This window comes from Convolutriloba macropyga, unplaced genomic scaffold (genome assembly GCF_964194025.1).
Source record: "Convolutriloba macropyga unplaced genomic scaffold, txConMacr16.3 SCAFFOLD_1212, whole genome shotgun sequence".
NCBI lineage: Eukaryota > Metazoa > Xenacoelomorpha > Acoela > Convolutidae > Convolutriloba > Convolutriloba macropyga.
Genome location: NW_027453561.1, coordinates 54067 through 60733, shown reverse-complemented (window position 1 = coordinate 60733; position 6667 = coordinate 54067).

Sequence of the window (6667 nt, the reverse complement as noted above, 5' to 3'; positions counted from 1 at the left end):
AGCATTAGCCAGGATAGGATGTGTTCATAGCCATCGCTCGTCCTAAAAAACTTTTGATTTAATAAAAAAACTAATATTTTTATTTAAATTTTGCAAACCGGGATATTCTTGCTATTCACATACTGGATTGAATTGATCTATGATTCAGAATATTGAAAGCATTGAAATCTTTAAACGTCCGTTAACTACGAGTTCATTGAGGAAAAGAACAATGAGTTCAAAATAAATTGTCTCTTTTCAAATCGATTCGAAGCATGACACGTTATGCCCTAAAAAACGAGTAAAGCAAAAAACTAAAGAGTCAACAACTCTTCTAGTTCAGCTATATGGAAAACCCAGGCAAACAGTGACTGGTGAATAGTTCATACAAAACGGAAATTAATTGTTGTGCGTAAAAGGACAAAAATTGTCCCCGTTAGTTGGGGTTGAGAGGGCTTACAAAAAAGATTGCGATCATTTTATGCAACAAGGAGGCTTGGTAATGTGAACACATGATGTTCACATTCCTCTAATTTGGTCCCAACCAAACGTTGATCAAATTTTTGCAACTAGAGGACTGACGATGAACTTTTAAAAAATGAGATGATTCGAGAAAACGTACACCCAATTTTTTGAAAACAGTGAGAGTAATCAAAAAGACCAGTGGCAATCTATAACCAAAACTGATACAAAATTATGCAAAAAAACTTTTAAGTCCAACACAGAGGTGGCGTCAAAGTCATTCAAACGTTAAAATTAACATGAAAACGTTTAGATTGTTAGATCCAAATATATTAGCAACAATCAGCAACTTATAATCCAGTAAACTAACACAATTCAACATTTTGGAACGTTCACATATTTCATGCAATGACAGAAAGCTCTTCCTGGAGATATCTTTGTTAAAAAGAATTCAAAAAATTCAATTTTTAATCTTTATCAGGAAAAGACGAAGGAAACAGATGAAAATTCATTGAGAAAAAATCTCCAAATAAAACACAGAAAATAATCAACGATTTCAATAATAAATATAAGTCCGAAATAATATAAATGCAAATCCAAACCAAAATCTGAAAGCTGCATATAGTCGGCTGCAATCAAAAATTGAATGTAAAAGTATCAGAAACAGTGGGCACCTTCCTACTTTTGGAAGCTGAAAATCAAACAAAAATTTCAATTGTTTCCGTTTTCTACAATCTTTTGACATTTTTGTGGCCTTGGAGTTTTGTTTCCACTCTTTAATTTTGGCAAGGGAATGGCTATTTTATGTTATTTTACTTAACCTGCGATCCAGAATGTTGCAAGGCACACGTTTTTCTACTTCAATTTTTTGTTTGATTTTCAACTTCCAAAAGTAGGAAGGTGCCCACTGTTTCTGATACTTTTACATTCAATTTTTGATTGCAGCCGACTATATGCAGCTTTCAGATTTTGGTTTGGATTTGCAATTATTTTATTTCGGACTTATATTTATAATTGAAATCGTTGATTGTTTTCTGTGTTTTATTTGGAGATTTTTGCTCAATGAATTAACATCTGTTTCCTTCGTCTCTTCCTGATAAAGATTAAAATTTGAATTTTTTGAATTCTTTTTAACAAAGATATCTCCAGGAAGAGCTTTCTGTCATTGCATGAAATATGTGAACGTTCCAAAATGTTGAATTGTGTTAGTTTACTGGATTATAAGTTGCTGATTGTTGCTAATATATTTGGATCTAACAATCTAAACGTTTTCATGTTAATTTTAACGTTTGAATGACTTTGACGCCACCTCTGTGTTGGACTTAAAAGTTTTTTTGCATAATTTTGTATCAGTTTTGGTTATAGATTGCCACTGGTCTTTTTGATTACTCTCACTGTTTTCAAAAAATTGGGTGTACGTTTTCTCGAATCATCTCATTTTTTAAAAGTTCATCGTCAGTCCTCTAGTTGCAAAAAATTGATCAAAGTTTGGTTGGGACCAAAATAGAGGAATGTGAACATCATGTGTTCACATTACCAAGCCTCCTTGTTGCATAAAATGATCGCAATCTATTTTGTAAGCCCTCTCAACCCCAACTAACAGGGCCAATTTTGTCCTTTTACGCACAGCAATTAATTCCGTTTTGTATGAACTAACTACCAGTTACTGTTTGCCTGGGTTTTCCATATAACTGAACTAGAAGAGTTGTTGACTCTAGTTTTTTGCTTTACTCTTTTTTTAGGGCATAATGTGTAATGCTTCGAATCGATTTGAAAAGAGACGTTTTATTTTGAACTCATTGTTCTTTTCCTCAATGAACTGGTAGTAAATGGACGTTTAAAGATTTCAATGCATTCAATATTCTGAATCATAGCTCAATTCAATCCAGTATGTGAATAGCAAGAAAATCCCGGTTTGCAAAATTTAAATAAAAATATTAGTTTTTTTATTAAATCAAAAGTCTTTAGGACGAGCGATGGTTATGAACACATCCTATCCTGGCTAATGCTGAAACGAAGCGGTTCCTCGAATTCAAGGACATATTGTCGGCTTTTGGTATTACAGACGCGGGAGTCTACGATCCTATGTTCACCATCAAGGTATGCTACTCTTTTCGAATCTTTTATTCCCCACCCCAGAGCTTAGTGGGGGTGCTTCTGTTGAGTGCTATTTCGCGTGCATGATTTATATTGTGTTGCCATATTTGCTACACTTAGTTGGGGTGTATAACTTATGGGGAGATCATAATAACTCGTGTAATAACTCGTGTAGATCATAATTGTTCATCAGTTATGCGTTTGTGAGATTTCAGGCAATGGCTGAGGATGGTAAAATTCTGAAGTTTTTGGACAAAAAATTTAATCCTAGTTAAAACTGCAAGACATATTTTTCGGCAAATGGTTTTGTAGCACTTTTCTTGAAAGTGGATTGTGGTATTTTGTTTTACAGTACACGACATTTGTTTTATTTCGATCACCTATGTGTAAGGTTCATCAGTAATCTAACAAAACAGCATATAGCTCTAATGGTACTCTAATGACTTTGCCGTCGTCTAAGAGCAGTATTCCATGTGTACAAAAAAATTGAAAAAGTTCACATCAAAACTTGGCTACTTTAGTTAAGGGTAATATCCCGTACTTAACGCCAAGTCAATATCAGTACTGGGCAAGTCTAATTCCCAGTCTAGGTATCAATACTGATTCAGAGCTATGATCATAACACATTTAAGACTTGTCAGACTTGGCAAGTGTAAGCCAAGTGCGAATAAAAAGTTCCGTACGGGCATCGTACCACCGATCTACTTCTCTCTAGATGGTTGTTCTCCCTACTGTTCCACCAAAACTGTTGAAATCCAGTCTTTTGAGCCGTTAAAATACGCTTGAAAGAAGCAAAGTTCGAGCAAGAATGCGAGCAAATCATATATATTAAATGGGAGGCTTGCATTTACAATTGCCCTGTACTGATTTATACTTGGAGTTCGGTACGGGATTCTTGTCATTCATATACTTTTGGAGTGATATTGTTAACTTCCACTGTTTAATTTGGCTCCTTTTGTGGTTGATGCTTCCAAATTCTTCTTCCGGGGAAAAATTTTCTTGAGGGAAAAATAGGTTATTATATCTGTGTAATTCAATAATGATTGAACATTTCTTTACATTTTGTTAAATGTCCAAATATTTAAATCAAAGTTTGTAAAAAAAATCAGATATTAAAAGGAAAGTAACATTAGTTGTTTTGCGATGCCACATTAAATTTAGCCACCAAGAAACTTTTCATCAAAGTAGTATTTTTAGACGTAGCAGAGAGTTGAAGAAAAAAACTAATAAACCAATTGTATTTTCATCCTAGCTGGATTTTAGTATTAGATTAGATGCTTTTCTTATCAAGCATCCAATTTCTGTTTATAGATCTAGAATTTTTTGGAAATATAATGAGATTCTAATGCTTGTAAAATTTGATAATCTAAAAAAGTTTGTACACATGAAAATAGTCGTGTTGTCACTCTTTTTACCTGGCTATTAATTGATCTTTTTTCCTTTATTATAAATACACTTTTTGAAGTCACTTCTTTGCTGAAGTTCTTGCTTTTTGAAAAACTCAGAAAACTGCAGATCAGTTTTCATTAATTCTTTTCTTCTGAGGTCGCCAAAAATGTTCCTGTGGTTAGACATTGCGCTCGGTTCACTATTCAATTCGTACATGCACAAGTATTTCTCCAACTATAACTTTAGTTCGTTCAAAGCTGTTGCTAAAATTGCGACTTTAGGTCGATTAATTTTCTGTACTTTTTCACAAATTTTTGTACTTCAATTTAAAATGGCAGCATTTGGTTTTGGAGCAGTTTTATTTTTCATTTCAAAATATGCTGAATGGAGCTGTTTGCTGCAATCACTGTAGCGAATTTCTTATTTAATTGGATTTTCTTCAAGAAGCGTTGCACTGAATAGTGTAATAGCACTGCAGCGTTTTTGCTATTTTACTTGTATGCACCCACATACACCCACACCTTTTTTGACGATAAACCAACGCTCTCGCCCTGTAAGCTGTCCTGCCTACGTTTAAGCTAGCAAATGCCAACGCCTTGTACGACTTTGTCTATTAAGTTCTTATTTATTCACATCTTGATTTTCAACCTTATTTTTGTGCTTGTTTTATACAACATTATTGACCAGTTTTTCACATTCTAATAATGGACTAAATAGTGTGATAAATCCAACTAGTTTGCAGTCCTCTAATAAGAATATTTTGAGAGCTCTTCAAAAATTAATAGAAAATTTCTACGAAGATTTTGGTGACTTTTTTCGTAGAAAATCGCAATTAAAAGAGCCGGCTTTTATATATAACGGTGAAGCACAAACATTTTCTGTTTTGTAGGTTTTGGAAAGTTCAAACTTTTTTTGTTGAAGAAACTGATTGAATCGGGTCCGATCCGAAACAAAAATTGAGGAAGCATTGTCAGTCTCAGACAGTATTTATCTCAACCATTTGCGTTTTGCTTGAGTATGTGTTGTTTATTCTCAGTGGGCGTCGTTTTAGAAGCTTTGTTTTAAGCATTATGATTTTTGATATTATTATGGATATACGCATTTTGGGAAGTTTCGTTTTCTCTTTAACCGACAATTTATGCTTGAAACGCGAAAAGAATAAACTCGAAAAAGATAAACTACTATATTATTGCTAACTACTAAAACTTTCAACTATATTATTAATAACTGCTAATACTAACTACTATTAAATACTATTTGAAAGCACCAGAGCAGAAATGTTAACAGTAACCTAAAGCCATATAAAAAAGATAATTAATGCTGCTAACAGGTGACAGTTGAAGCGGGCAGTAGAAATTGAAGCAAAGTTTTGAATGGTTTGGTAGGTTGAGCGACGAATCTATCAGCTATGTATCCAATTAATCGAATTAGCAATAGTTAGCACTGAGCAGATTGAAAATTTATCAGTTTCTCTGTTTTTTCTCCAAAACTTGAAACAATCTTGTGCAACTTCTATAATGCCAGACATCCTGAGCAACAGATTGTACAACGCCAGATTTTCTTGAGTCAAATACAGTTCCGACTCAAGAAAATAGCTGATTTTGTTTTTGAAAATGCGTTCAAAGCTGAAGCGTACCCGTATCTAACTCTGAGTGCATTTTAGTACTGGGCTACTATAAATGCAATTCCTCATCATTACTGTATCATAGACTGATTCATGTCACTTTTTTTGACTTGTCAGACTTGCGTTCAGTGTGATTTAACATTGGTCAGACTTGGGCTCAGTGCGAAAATAAAGTTCAGTACGGAGCTCGAACCCACCATCTACCTCTCCCTAGACTTTCGTTCTTCTTCCTGCTCCATCATGACTGTTGGAATTTTGTCTTTTGCGTCTTTAATATACGCTTGAAAGAAGCAAATTTCAAGCGAGAAAGCGCACGAAATAAATTACATGTTAGACTTGCATTTTTAATCGCCCAGTACCGATTTATACTTGCAGCTTGGCACAGGTGCACCAGAACTTCAAACACAAGTGCAATTTTCGATTTTTTACATCTGGATCGCCACATTTTACAATGCCGGATTTTTACATATACAGTGTCAGATTAAAAAGCTGTGGGCATTTTAAAACCTACAAATTGTGTGTTTAAAGCAATATTAGGTGACTCGACCAAGGTCACTTTGCACTTTGATTTGCATCCCGAACCACTACGTAGTTTTCGACGAATGTCAGATTTTTTAGTTGGTTATTCAGAATAGCGTAACCTATGCTTATGCTGCTGCTTGGAGCAAACGACGTTTTGGTTAGCAAAGCTTAGCATGTAAAGAAAGCACAAACACTTCGAATTCAAAATCAACGGATAAGAAACTGATAAGTATGCTCTAACTTTGTTTGCTGTTGTGGAGTTTACTCTGCTAATTGACTATTTTTGATATTTCGATAGCTATATGTTTAATTGTGGGCTCACATATTGAAAAAAAATGTTTTGCCATTTGCCCCCCTCCCATCAGCTTTGTGGTTATGTGACTAATTGCCCCACTCCAACCCATTACGGTAAATATACCATGAGGGGGCTATTTTTGTTGAAAATTGCAAGCTATAGTGAAAAAGACCGAAAATTGTAACCGTAGTTTCTAAATTGCAAAACGAGTCTTTGAATTGCCACCCTGGTAGAGGAAAAAAATGCGAATTGCTGTGAATAAAAAAATATTTACCGCAAATGGCCATCATCGTTGAGCT